The sequence below is a fragment of the Alligator mississippiensis genome, chromosome 16, assembly GCF_030867095.1.
Source record: "Alligator mississippiensis isolate rAllMis1 chromosome 16, rAllMis1, whole genome shotgun sequence".
In the NCBI taxonomy this organism is placed as follows: Eukaryota; Metazoa; Chordata; order Crocodylia; family Alligatoridae; genus Alligator; species Alligator mississippiensis.
In genome coordinates, this window is record NC_081839.1 from 1,716,672 (window position 1) to 1,731,624 (window position 14,953).

The window sequence follows — 14,953 nt, forward strand, 5'->3', positions numbered from 1 at the left end:
GTTGTTGTCTAACTTCAGCATTTTGCAATAGCAGTCGCAGTTTCTCATGGGCTATTTGGGGGCCAAGTTAGGATTCCTTGGAGAACTGTGCCCCCACTTCAAGACAACTCGTTTTACGGGTGTAAAACTGATTTCATGCTTTTGTTTCTGCTGGAGCCTATAGAGGCACCACCAGAGCCGGTCAGGGGTGTTTCTATTCATGAGTAGCCAACCAAATGGTGATCTGGGATTTGGAGCCTGCCTGATCTTCTGAATCGACCTGCAGACAAACGCACTCCATTTTGTGCTGACTTAGGTCTCCATCCAGAGAGAGTCCGTGTTGCATTTTTCCACATGGCATCTAAACCCTCTCACAGTTTCTCTGTGTGCCTCAGCTTTGCAATTTGCTGCCCAGCCCATGGGCATCCCTGGGTTTCTGGAACCGAGCTAGGCGAGCAAGGCTTGAATCGATGAACTTCCGGAGAGCTCCAAGTGTTATTTCCCCTTTCTTTTAAGCTGCGTTTACTCTCTTCCCCCCTTCCAAATACTTCCACTGTAATTTGATTTCTTGGCAATATTTGACAAGCATTCTAGTTAAATGCGCTGCCCTAAACGTTCCTGTGTTAATCGGGTTAGATACTCGGCACCACCACCGATTGCAGGAGTATTGTGATTCAGCCCTAGATTCCAAAGGGTTAAATTTGACCGGTGATCTTGTCCAAGAAAGGCTCGCTGACACCGGTCAGTTCTGCAAGTTGTCAGGGATGCAAGGGGCAGGATCTGAACCGGTACCAGTAGACACGATCTCTCCCCTCCTAGAGCTAGAAATAAAGGACCTTTGTGCATTATCTCTCACGAGGTTGGCACCCTTGGCATTGAGCTGATGGGGTTCATCGTGGGGAAGTGCCAATGCCAAGAGGGTGAATATGCACAGGTGACCCGAGAACAAGTTACCAGCAAGGGACTTTTCTCCTGTCCCTGCTTCCTTTGCCTAACTCCATGCAGCTGTTAGTGTAGCTGAAGGGGGAAGGAGTCATCTGAAGGCTGAGAGTCCAAAAAATCTGGTTATTTGATGGGCAGAAGAAGGTTGTATATGTGTGTATGCAAGCTGTATATTATTTCTACCATTCGTGTGAGAATCCTGGATTAACTGGGAGTTGACTTCTGTATTGCAAAATCCTTTTTCTTAGCTGCAGACTTGGGAGGGATGTTTAATATTTGATTGTAGCACTTGTAAGAGCAGCTGCTTTCAGATGCACACTCAACAGGGCGGGTGGGACAGTTCACTGCTTCATGTCTGAAAGTGAAGCTGAAAGTTGGGGTCTTCCCCTCTTTTTGCACAAGCAGAACATCAGAACGTGCCTTATTTGCAAGAAGTTGCATTTGTGGTGGTGTAACACCAGCACATGTTGGGGATCAGGTACTTCAGGGTATATTCATAAGAAGATTGACAGCCTTTCACCTTTATAGGTCATCAGTTCAAAATCCATTTTATCAGAGACTAAAGGTCGTTCCCATCTACCAGATGTGGATGTGTAGAGGCCACTGTGACATGAGATGGGATCCTGCCTCCAAGGTTACAAGCCAGCCATCATGCCTTGCACTAAGATGCTTGGGATTAGAGGCTTTTCTCCGTTTTGTCCTAGGAGCTTTACAAACAATAAAATAAAAGCAAGAGGAGATGGGAGGTGAAGGGGCCTCTAGCAAGATGTGCCCCCAAATCAGAATTGCTTCCCCTCCGTCTCATTTTGCCACATTGCGCACAGCTCTTAACAGCTCCATGTAAGAAGACTTGCACGCCAAAAATGAACAGCTGCCTTGCTTTCCTCCTTTCTTCCAGGATTTGGTCCTGAAAGCATTGTTCATACCTGTCCTGTTGCAATCCAGTTACCTCTGGTCTCTACAGAGCACGCGAAACTGCGCTGCAACACGAGTATTGTCTGGGGAATGGAAACCCTTCCTGGAAGGGACACCCCTTCTTTTCTGAGAATTTTAACAAGAAATCCAGTTCTGACTTTTAAACTCCTGAATTAAAAATAGATTTTTTGGCTAGGAAGCCGAAAAATCTTTACCTGCCCAAAATGGAACAAACTGGTTCAATTTACATAAACTACCATGGTGATCACTTATATTATCTTAATGCATTCGCAGTAGCTGCGCTCTCTCTCCAAAGCGCTCCCACTGGAATTCTGGCTGGGAAGAACGTCTCTCTTTTTTGGGGGGTGGAGGAGGGACTTACCTCTTCTTCGTGCGAGTACAGTGTACGGGTTTGACTGCAGAGCACATCCGAAGTAAGACGGTTAAACTTGATGCCAAGTGTCCCTCTGGGTGCAAAAGAGAGCTCTGAAAGCCTCGCACAACTGTGAATCATAGCCAGGAAATTCCATCACAGAGTCATCCAGTCTGAAGTCCAAAGTCGGGTTAAAAACCCTGGGTAGGCTTAGTCTGTGTGTGTGTGTGTGTGTGTGTGTGTGTGGATTGGCATGTCTGCAGCAACTTTTGGGGAGTCATTTTCAGATGTGCACTGGGACATCTCAGGTGCTGCTGTGTAATAATTGTTTGCTCTTGGTGCATCCGTACGGAGACTGGAAGTAAGCTATCCAACTGAGGATTTTTTTCCCCTGCTAACCAGGTCCCATTAGCATTCTGAAAGCTAAAATACCTCTTGTGTAATTTTAGTTGTTTAATGGGAAAGCATACATAAGCAGTTTTGCTGAACTGCAGTGCCCCCATCATGTTTTACTACACTATCTGGTATCTTTATTCTTCTCTAGCATCCGTAGCCTCCACAAGTTCTGCATTTGAAAAATGCTGCCTTGCCTTTCGAGTTTCTCGTGCTGTGGTCCAGTGGTATATACAGAAAAGTAGTCTAGGATTTACAAGATAAAACTATGTTGTTAGCTGCAGATATATATCTTTCCGCATAATAAGTATGAAACCTATGTTTTTGCCTTCTTAAATCCATGGATGGAGCCGTCGTTCTCTTTGCAAATCCAAGTATTTTTCATTTTGTCGGAAGCAGTCAGCTGGAGATTTCATGTTATATTTTATTCGTTTCAACCAACCTGTACATTATCTCTTTCATTTGGAATTTAAACAGTTTGCAGTTTTTTGTTTCTAAATATCCTGTGTAAATCTTGAGTGGATGGAGCAAACACAATGGCATTAAAACTACAAGCAGAACAAGTCGGGTGTTTCTGCTTTCACTGAAATAGTGGTTGCCCTGCTTGGTCATGTTATCGCTAGACTCCTCTATAGTGTCAGCATTGCTATGGGATTAATGTGATGTTTATTTATGCCTTTGCATATATGTATTTTTGTGAAGCACCGGGGCCCAACATTTTCAGATATGATAAAAAAAAAAGAAGAAAACTTAAGTTCATTTAAGGTTAGAAGCTTCTCTTGATTCCACCCCCCCCCTTATTTTTCTTCCAAAATCTAAATTCCGAAGGAACTGATGGTGCAGAAGCCATGTGCAAAATGTTGTGTGGCAATTCTGCAGCTTGAACAGGCAATCTGTCCTCCACACTTTTTTGGTTAAAAATAAAATAAAACCAAAAATATAGGTACTACTCAGTCCACCTGTCAAACTGCAAGCTGATTTCCATTCTGCTGCGCAGCGTTGCTTTCCTAGCTGAAGTAGTACTAAAGATTTACTCCATGTTGTTTAAACAGCTTACGTTTGATTCTGCTGCTTAACTGCTTCGCGGCTGACCTCCGCGGTTACACCCACTGGGCACGTCTACACGTGCATTTACACACGACTGAATTTAATGCGGAATAAGCTAATGCACATTAAGTGCTTTTTGGCAGGTGTCTACACGAGCAGCGACTTGGCACTAAAGTTAGTGCCAAGTCCCTGCAGCCCTGCCACGTGTCCCTAGTGGCTAGCCAGACCTGGCACTAAAGTCAGTGCCGGGTCACATCTACACATAGGTTAATGCTCTTTAACTAATCGCGCCTAAATTTAATATCTGCATTTGCAAGTATTAAATTCAGGCAGAGTTAGCCTATAAATTCCCCTTTTTTAACGTGCATTTAAAGTGCGCACGTGTAGACACGCACCCTTAATGCGCGTGAAATTAGGCTAATGCACATGTAGACGCACCCACTAAATTCTACAGTAGTTCTTCTTCCAAAATTAAAAAAAATGAATTTTAATGAATTGACTTGCAGCATGTTGCCGAGGGGTATCATTCTCATTTTTAGAGCTGAGCGGATTGGGGGCATCTGAGCCACAAAATAGTTTACAGATTCACCCGAGACTTTGAGAGGGAGGGACCCTTTGTGAAAGCCAGAATTAGATCATAGACCGCTGTGAACCTCCCTGGACACTCCCGTGCCAGCTTTCCCTTGACATTTCGGTGGAAACTTCAGCGTGCCTGTGGATTGGAGTGAGGCTTTCTGTCTGTCCCGTGTATTAGGTGCGCCACGCAGCAGTGAAGCTGCTAAACTGTGCTTTTTTAGGGTCCTAGCGAGAAGAAACCGAGGTTCACCATGCCTGCGGGATGGGAGTTTGGTGACAAAAGACACCAGAGTTGGAGGACTGGCAATGTGAATCAGATCCTGGGAAAACCATGCTTCCACTGGGTGGGTTGGGACCTGGACCTAGGTTGCTCACCTCCCCGTGCAATTCTCTGATACTCGGGTGGTTTTTGCTTCTTGCAATGAAGACTCAGTGCAGCAGGGTCCGATCTCTTTAAAAGAGATGATAATGCTGTGTTTCTTCCTGGGACGAACCGTGAGTGGATTTGCACTAAAAGTGAGACCGCATCCACCGGCGTGTGCTGTGAAACCCCATTTCGTGCGATGTTTCCTGGTGCTGAGTTGGGAATAAAACGAATTTCTGTTGCCTTGCGACAAATTGTAGCTCCCTGTCCTTCGCAAATGAACAACTGCTGTTACCATACTTCAAGGCTCTTTCTGTGTCCGTGTCGTGTGGTCCTGTGTGTAGTTTTTTGAATGCCAAACAGATGTTTGTTGCCATCCGAGGCAGATGCTTGGGAAGCAGCATGGGATACTTTAAAATCTCCCAAGGCGTCTGATTTCCCTGTATTTGGTACAGCATTGCTGAAACCTCGGAAGTGGCATGCTAGCAATGATTTTCAATTGGCCACTAATTAGAAAAGCATCGGACTAATAGGATGAGCTATACTTAGTAAGGGTCTGCCCTTTAGATGGTCAATCAGGTCCCAGAAACGAATAAATGCCTGTCCATATAGACAGGGATTTCTAGCTGTGCTTCCATAGCTGGCGGCTTAAACTGTACGCGTGTCTGTACGGGTATGCACCCCCATCCCACGCACACACGCTCCCTCCCCAATTATTAAAGCAATTGCTAAGCACCAAGCTTGGGTTTTCGAGGCTGGGGACCCCTGGGGACAGCTCATTTGCTCATAGACTAATGACGTCTGCGGGTAGGGTCTGTGCAGAAGCGGGCGTTTCTTTTCATACCGTCGGAGAGAAGCTTTCGAATCCAGGGAGCAGCCGGGACAGAAGAAAATGGGTCTGGAGCTTTTGAGGAGGGAAATGACTCAGAGATCTTGGTGGCTTAGCAAAAATGAGCAGCCGAGCTTCCAAGGAGTTGTCTTGGCGTAAGACGTGCCTCAATTATCATGCTCCACCTCCAGTCAAATATCGATGTGCTTCGCTTTGGGAACTGATACCAGCGCAGCGCCTGTGTGCATGCTGCGCTCTTGTGCTGTTCTCCTGCCTGAATTTGCTGATTTATCTTCTGAGTTTTGTACTGCGTACTTCACGGACTCGAGCTGTGCGTTCACGAGGGGAGGAAGTTTTGCTTCAACTCTCATCATTTAGGTGCACGTGGTTGCAACCATTGCCTTCCCCCCCCCCCCCCCACTGAAAAGTGGGTATCGGTTTGTTATGCTTTATAAACTGTCCTTTTCTTTTATTAGATGACGGACTCGTACTATGTGAAGGATGCTATATATATTTCTAAAAAAAGACTACTGCGACACCGTTCAGATAGGGCCAGGCGGATTCTGGAAGGAATTGCCTTTACAGAACTTGGTAGGGGATGTTTGCGTTGGATTGGGGGGATCCCGTGGCATTTAAGGTCTTGGGAGAAAACATTCATTTTTTGCTGGTTTTACATGGCTAATTCTTTTTTAAACGGTAGTTTGGAGGGGGAGGAGTGCAATACAAGACGCTAGTGTCGTCTTTGACCCTTCCCACCTTGCATATCTCCCCGCTCGCTCGCTCGCTCCTGATTGACTGACCGGTATTGCCTTCCCATTAGCAGGCTCCACTCAAGTTAGTAGGGAACGCATTAATGTCAGGCCTGCTACTGTTCTGGAAACACGAGCCCGCCGAAAGGAGCATGAGCTAGCATTTTATCTTTTCTCCGAGATGAGGAAGCGTCTGTAAGAAGTCGTCCCCCCGCCCCCTTCGGTCTGGTTTGTATGCGATACAGTGGAAACTCCCCCGGCGAGCTGGCCATGGTGCCCAACGTGACTAGTCGCAGATAACCTGCATCTGTTTTCGGATGTGAAGTCAGGTGAGCCGTGCAAGATTACATTAGCAAATTTTGCTTCCGGTCTTGCAGTTGCGTGAACCGTGGCGGGGAGAGCCGAGAGAGAGAGCCTGTCCTTGGGCTCATCAAGCCACAGAAAGCTGTGCGGTTAAGTCCAGGCTCCCTTCCCTTTTGTTTTGTCATCAAGAAATTCCTTAAAATCTAAGGAGCTCTTGTTATGGGACGGAAAATTAGCTGCTTTTCTGCCGTGGACAGTGCGACACCAGCAGTCTCCCTATGCCTGAGGAAGGGCGCTTGTGCCTGAAAGCGTGCAAAGAACAATTTTTTCCAACTATTGAGTTGGTCTAATAAAAGATATCGCATCGACCCAACGGACTCTGTCTGCCAAGGGACTCTTGTGTCATTTGCAGCCACTTTCGTGTCACAGGCCTCAGTGGGCTCAAGCGCCTGGGAGCCCACTGGGCAAGTATTGCTGTGCTGGCTGCCTCCTTCTTGCTTGTCTTGGCTATTAAAACACTGGTCCTGTGTCCCCACTGGCTCATTGGCTACAAGAACAGCTGAAAGCAGCTGGAAACCTTGAAATCATTTATTGTCTTTTTTGCGGTGCCCGTGCCAGTGGTTGGAGGGATGTGCTGTGGGCCCTTTCTGAAGACAGAACGAGACTCCTTGAAAAAAGGGAGCCCCTATGGTCTAATGCCGATCTTCTCACCCTTACCCCCCTCCGAATTGCCGTGCTGGATTAGCCAAAGGGAGGGCGAGCGGCTGGATTGCGACACAGCTGCAGAACGTCTCCACAACGGCTCCCGTTGTGCTGGTCGTCGCTGGTGTGTCTTTCACGCGCTGGCTCTTGCACCTCGGGGAAACGGCTGGTCAGGAACCAGGACCGCTTCCAAGTGCAACAGGTGTTTGGATGGAGCAGGATTGTCGAAAACATTTGGGCTGCGTGCTGGACTGTTAACCCAACGTCGCGCTGCCGTTTCTGCAGGACGTGGCAAGAAATCAAGCGGCGTCCAACTCTGTATGAGAACGTTGACTACTAGATTGATCTGAGCATAGTATCGACGTTGCATCTGCGCTCGAAAAAACAAGACGTGTCATTCTCCACGTTTAGAAACTAATGTGGGAACGGGTTGGATATTTTTGCTTCCCTGTTCTGTAACGCCTGGATCGAGATGGCCAAATCTGGGAATCGCGACCCGCTTTATGACCATCTCTTATTGCTTGCAGTTAGCTGTATGCAGAGGGGTTAACACTTCGCCACTTAGAATTAGAAAGATAAAAGCCGATAAGCATGTTTTTGGGTCCTTTGTTTCAAGCGTGCAGTAGCCAGCACTGGGCATGTCTACATGTGCATGAATGTGCTGTGATTGCAGCACATTAAGTTTAGTATCTGTAATAGTGGGTACTAACTGCGCCGTAATCCGTGCTGGCGCATGCCTCGTACGTGACATTAATGCGCAGTGGACTAATTCTGCTGCGCACTAGTGCATTAGCACCGCTTTCACGGTGACGTGCTAATGCACAGTAGAATTGGTCTGCTGTACTTGTAGCGTCTTGTGTAGATGCACCCACTACGTACTTTCTCATCGGCTTACAGGAATGAAAATAATACCTTTCAAGGGAAAAACATATATTTCTGGTGGGGTCTCCTCAAAAAACCATTTACAGTACACCTCATCCAGCATGCACTAAAATACTTCTTCTTCCTTCCAGGTTCCTTACTGCAGTCATACTTGCCAGCCAGGACTGCCGGAGAAGACTCCCTTTGGACCCCATGAACTTCTCTGACAGGTAGGAGGTTTTTTATTGTACAGCGAGTTTTCCCCAAGCACCTCTCAAATATTGTCCACTTCACAGGGGTGTTAAATTCTGTGCGTCTCGGTTCCCCATTAGACACACAAAGTTTTAAGCGACTTGTCCCGGGTGACAAAGGGCTGCAGAACTAAGCGCTGGATCAGGCTCTTCCCAGTCCAGTGCCATGACCACACGGATATCCTATCTCTCTAGCTGTCCCCTCTCCATGGTAGAGGAATGAATATCTCTTTTGGACAAACTGAAGTTTCAGTGATTTGTCCGTTTCTGCTTCTTCCACTTGGACAAACCGCTGCAGCTGCACAGCATATTCATGTACTAGTAGCATGAGCAACGGGAAAACAAGCACAAAAACCTCCGCGCCCCAGTCTTGATGGATTTTGCTCAGAATAACTGATCTAGGATGAAAGAAGACACAGTAGGACTTCTGGGCTCTTAGCTCTGCCGGTGACTTGGCTCTGTAGCTCTGAGCGGGTCGTTGAAACATTTGGATTTGTTATTCGGGGCATTCCCCGCCTTTTATTTAGTTCATGTTAAATTATTTGAGGTTATAGAGTCCTGTTCAGCAATTACTCTTCTTTGTGCAGGAGTTCGGGTTTGAAATGGAGACGTTGTCTTTAAGATCTTTCCATTTGACGCTTGTTCCCCAGTCCGGTTTTGCCATGTCTAAGGTGTTGGTGATTCTGGTTATGAAACCTGGGACTTTGATTTCTTGTGAACTACTTCATGCTGTTGGAGTTAGCAACAGGGCCTGTTTTTGTTAGAGAATGTAATCCTCGGCTCTCGGTTACCAGGGCAAACGGTAGCCACTCAGGCTATTGCTAGGTGTAAAATGGCTGAGACCTGTCATCTTAACAAAACAAGTTTCAGGGATTTTGTTCTCACACCTGACTGCAGGTGCATTACAGATCGTTCTGTTCCCAGTTCAACCAAGCACATGCCAGATGCTGTCATTTGTAAAATAAAGATCATTCTCATATTTCCAGTGACTTTAGCTTTGTACCAAAGCCAATTTTAAAGCCAACGTGATGGTACAAGCAAGCTAACAATTCACATGATGTGATTTCCCCCTGCCACCTCCAGCTGCCAAATCTTGGAGGAATCTCCCATGAAGGCAGCCCTTTTCCCAGGTGTCTGCACGCCCTCTCCTTTCTGTCTTCATGTGCATCTCCTACGAGGTCTTAAACGCACAAACTTTATAATAAATAGTGGGCTTGCGATGAGCCCGAAATATGTTACCTGCCACAGAGTCCTCGGTGCTACTAACGCTGTGTGCTTGGGTCAGGCACAATTCACATATGCAGAGAAATCTGCTGCACCGACAGGTTAATTCCCACACTCTCATAGTCTAAACCACAGCATGCTAGCACGTTGATTTTGTACTAATACTTTGACTCCACTTTTGCCCTGGCACTTGTGCTATGTTTGCCTACTCCTGCAAGAGTCTGTTGAGATGCTAATTGCTTTGATCTCCCATAAAGTGAATGGATGGCCATAATGCGCTCTCCTGATGGTGTGCTTCTCCAATAGGGAAGTGTGAGTTTAACGTTGTAGGAAAACATTTGACACACTTTTTTTTGACACGGACCTTTTCAAAGCACGAAACTTTGAGCATAATTTCTTAAAGAAGCAAAAACCCAACTGTTCCGAAAACCGCAATGTTTGTAACTTGTTCTCTTTGGTCGTTAAAAGATACCGGTAGGGAATTCCTCAGCTTCCGCTTGTGAAAGAGGAAAAGGGTAATCCATTGACACAAACTGGGCAATGTAATCTCTCTCTTACAGTACCTGCTATAGCACAGATTGAGTTTTGGTGCCTTTGCTTTTTATCCCTTGCATCCCCCCCACCTTGCACAATTTGGCTGAACATGACGATGTCTGCTAGATGGTTGGCGGTGAGATCTTCTTTGATGAAGTTGCTTTCTGCACGCTCCTGTTTCCAGCTTCCCGTGCTGTTTGATTTTTAACTACAGATATAACATTCTCCTCGGCATCATGTATGGAGCGGTGAGCTTGTCCGAGGTGCTTTTACCAAACAGAGAAACAGTCCGTGACCTGAAAATCATAAGTATGAATCGCTGTGTCAACGTAGGAAAACCCCTCGGCTCATTCGGACCCAAACCAAGGAGTCCGTGTGAGCGTGCCAGAGCCTTTTGAGTGTGTGTTTAAAATTGGTTGAGTGTTGATAGGATGTCTCTTCAAAACGTCTTGGAGAAATGCGTCTTAATGATGCGAGTTGAAAACTGGATATGTGGACTATCAAGGCACTTCCTAAAGTTAACATATGGTTTAGCAGGTATCAGATGGATTCTTCAGTTGAAATGCAGAAAAATTGCTTTATGTCTGATAAAGATGCAAAAAACAGAAGAAATCGTTTTCTGTTAGCAGTAATTCCATACCTAAACTCTCGGTAGAGTATAACTGCTTCTCCCGGACGTGAAACCAAGCTGTGTTTTCAATATACTGTTTGAGTTTTGGGGAGGACGTGCCAGTGCAATATGGAGAACAGAATGGGAATGCGGGTTGTGGTATTGTGAATTCTTCAGGGGTTTTACTGTATAGGTTTCATTACCGCTAGTGGATAGAAATTATACAGCTGAAGCTCTGATCTTGATTTGGGAAGATAGTACTTAGTGTGTCTGAGAACTTTTATCGGTTTTTGGGAGGGTTTGGGGGTTTGTTTTACTTGTTTAAATCATCTGCTGAATTGCTTCATATCTGGGTACACGGTGAGTGCTTATTAGCAGTCTGCGTCATGTTGCCTAATCACCCCGATGAAACTCTAAAACCAGTTCTGAAAATAGAGAAAAGCAAGGTATGGAATGGCTGGATTATCATAGATGCTTGCTCCAAAAATAAAGCTATAAGATTAGCAGTGAGGTTACTGTCGCGAAGCTTTGGTCTGAATTCTGCCCTAAAAAGCATGCAACCCTGCAGCTCGCTTTCCTTCCGCTAATTGGCCGGGCCGGCGTCACTGCAGCGTTGTCTGCCATTCTTGAAACCGAATTGCTACCTGCAGGTTTTCTACTTTGCTACCAAACTGGTGGCAACTTTTCTTCTCTTCCCTTTTTTAATGCATCGAATGTGCATGGCAACTTCCCGAGTTGTTTTATTTTGGGGGTTTGGTTTTGTTTTTTTTACTTGCAAGGACTTTAATGAGCCTAAACCAGCTCATTTAGCCTGCCCTGAAAGCTATCACAATTCCTAGTGCAAAAGGTGCAGCAATTCCCTGAGCAGACTGGTGTGCTCACACTGGGCTCAGGCATGCTGGGAGCACGGGGCACAAAGGGTTAAGGTCTGCCATTTTGTTATGTAACACCCTTAATGGACATATCAGTGAATGGCACCAAAATGGCAGGGCTTAACCCTTTGTGCGCTGCATGCCTCACACTCAGCTGCCTGCTGCTGGCAACTCAGGCTTGCTCTTCCCCACTAACCATGCATTGATTATTAGTAGTATCAGGATTGCTCTTATTTTAATTAAGAGGAGCAAATGGCCTGCTCCCCCGTGCTTTGGCTTTTGTCACTCCCATGCAAGAACAACTTCACATGTTTAATTCTTTGTGGGTTTTGAGTTTTTCGAGGTGGCCGTTCTCGTCCTCATGGCATAGGGCTCAGCAGCTGGCCTTTAGCTACTACTTTTTTTCCTTGCTCCCGAGCTGATAAAATAAGGACTGGTTTTCAGTTACCTGGCTGCGTCCACACACTGCTGTTTCTATGCTATAAATGACCAGGATGCTGTTCCCGGCCAGGATGGACTGAGAGATTTAAAAAAAAAAAAAATCCTAATCTGAATTTTTTTTTTTAATGGTTCTTAAATGCATTTTAAATTAAAAAAATAAGCCAAGTCATCCTGTGGCCAGCAATTTGGCTTTGGGCTTTTTTTTCCTCTTTTTTTACCATGTCTGAAAATTAACTTAATGTGGTTCTTTTCTTTTCTTTCTTTTTTTGACATTGCTGTTCACTTTCCCTGGAAATTAAAAAAAAAAAAAAAATAGTGGTCTGCCTCGCTGCTGTTCTGGTTTCCCTAGGAAATGTGTGTGTGAGTGTGTGTGGGGGGGGTCAGGATGCTGCCCTCTTTGGTAAACTTTGGTCTTGTGGGATGCACTCCAGAGGACGAGCTTGCCGGCTTTGAGTCCAGGGTCTTGCCAGATTTGGGTCTGGGGTCAGTGACGAAATGCAAAGTCCATTCATTCGTTTTCATCGATGACTACTTCCTTTTAGGAACCACTAAGGCCACGTAGTCACCCTTGAACGCTTGCATTTGGGAATGGAAACCTGCGCACACCTTGACCTTGCTTCTTTTCTCCCGCTTGCCCCTGAAACGTCTCCAGGGATGGGGCCCGTGCACGGATGGGAAACTTCCTTGTGTTGACCATCAGAAGGAGTAAATTCCACTCGACTTGGCTTGTACTATACGCGTGTTTTAAAAACCAGCCCGGCCTCCTTCAGATCCCGATCGGGACGTTGTTCTCATTTGAGAAGTTGTAGAGTCCGCATTGCCAGGATCTGGCTGTCTTATGGTTTCATCATTTTCCCCCCTGAGAACTGGTTTTCCCTTTTACACACCTGGGTAAGTTGGGGCATTTTATGAAGGCAACACTTGCAGGAGAGACTGTCCTATGGCTAACGTGGTGGATGTGCAAATGATTAGGCGTCTCCGAGATGTGCCTCCAGCTGCAGGAGTCCAGAGGGGCAAGGCTGGCCCCTGCACGAGATGAGGGCTGGAGGAAAGGCTGGAAGGCATCGCACCTGTAACAGCACAAAGAAATCCTTAAAAATGCCAACGGGTTTTAGATCATGGGCGTGTGTGTTATCTACACTTATGACCCGCTGTTCAAATCATCAGTCGCTGGTGTCATGTTGGTACACAATGATTATGATATATGCACAATTTCAAATCCTCTGAGAGATTTCATTGAGCAGCTCGCTTGTCTAGCCATTTTACTGGCACGCGGGAGTGAAGTAAAGCAGCGGCGTGTTCAGATAAATACTTCTAAAAGCAGTATGTCGTTGCAACTTCACAAGCATCTATTGTGAACCCGGCTTCCTTCGGCGTCCTTCCCTCTCTGCTCCTTTTAGTCTTGCCTTCTTGCTCCTGTGCGCTGATAGACGCCCGGGTCGCTTCGGGGAAACGGCAGTGCTCAAAGGGCAAGGTAGGCAACGCGCTGTAGGTTTCGGTTTTTTTCATACTTCCTTGTCAGGCAAAGGGTAATGCTTTCCCAGGCCTCTGCAGGTTGAAAACTAACTTCCTATTTTTCTGAACCTGGTCCTGTTGTATGCTGTGGACGTACACTGGTATCAGTGATGATCTCAATTTAGTTTTTCTGCACCATCTTCCTTAACTAGCTTTCTTAATATCCTCATCCCCAGCCGAAACAGAAAAATCCCCCCCCCCCCCTTAATAGCATCAGAAACACGTGGATCCTTTTTCTCCCCACTCAAATAATGGGATCTCAAACGCATTGCTCTCCACTGAGAACAGGTCACTCCAGCTCTTGCAAACCTGGCTCACAATGAAAAGGGTTTGAATGGTATTAAACGCAGGCTTAAAACTATATTGCATCTGTGAACATTTTAAGGATGATTATACATCCATGTTGGATTCAGTGATGGTTCCTACAGTAAACACCTCTTCTGCCGTATCAAAACTTTGGTCTTTGAGGTTAAATCTAGGGGAAAGTTAAACCAAAGTGAAAACGAGTAATTTCAGCAAGGCTTCTGAGCCTTTTAAGCTCCCCCCCAGTCGCCTTCATCCTCCAGGCTGATGTTACAGGATCAACCGAAGGAGCTCTTAACAGTGAAGATCCAGAGTTTTATTTTTGGGTTGACAGGACAATGCATTTTGGCTCCAGAACGACGCTTTAGGTTGCGTACGTCTGGAAAGGAGGGCTTGTAAAGAAGCTCGTCCTCAGCTATAAATATTACATTACCAGGCTTCTCTCTAATAAATGAAAACAGAAAGCTAGGATTGCTTCTGGTTTGTCGGTGCGCTTCATTGTATGATCAGATTTTGACCATATGAATTTTAGCCTTGGGCTTATTATTCTGGACCCCTAAATATAATTTTTCATGGGCTTAAAAGTGTCCTTGAATCAGTGGTACAAGAGGGGAGGGAGAGGACGTATGCCAGACTCTTCCCGATCTTAAATCTGAACCTTCCTGAATCATGATTTCTGAAATACTTCCCAATCTGCAACTGGAGAAAATACTTTGTCCTGAGCACAAATAAATGTTCCCTGTGAACTGCCAGATTGCTTCAATGCTGTTAGCTGCATCCCGACCTTCCTTGCATACATCTTTCCTTGTATTTGTTCGTAGTGGGAGTCTCCCGATATTTGGGATGTTCGGCATATTCTAGCTATTGGCACCACCACTTTTGTGCTGGGATTATACAGAAGAGATCCTTGTTAGACCCTACCTGAAATCCCCAGTGCTAAAGTATGAATTCAGACGTTCAAGGTAAGGTAGCCAGGGGAAGTGTCAGTCACTCTCGGCCCTTGTTTTGCTCCCTGTATGCCCTCGGCTTCAGTGGATGCGCGTGGACTTTTTTTCTAGCTTTTGCAAAATCATCGTTTAAAGTTTGATTACGAGCAGAGTTGCACAAGGTTAGCTCGGCTGTTCCCCAGCTGTAGCCAGTAAGTCTTGGAAGAGCTGCCGAGTGCTTTCT

General features: G+C 45.9%; 1 protein-coding gene across 8 annotated transcripts in view; it reads left to right on the forward strand.

Annotated features, from left to right (window-relative positions):
- GATAD2A (GATA zinc finger domain containing 2A) overlaps positions 1–14,953 on the forward strand; it is an 84,227-nt gene that overhangs the window by 32,278 nt on the left and 36,996 nt on the right. For all 8 annotated transcript variants that reach the window (XM_014601669.3, XM_019498988.2, XM_019498984.2 and 5 more), the window contains exon 2: positions 8,186–8,263. The gene's annotated coding sequence lies outside the window, so the exon portion shown is untranslated. The remainder of the gene's footprint in view (positions 1–8,185; positions 8,264–14,953) is intronic.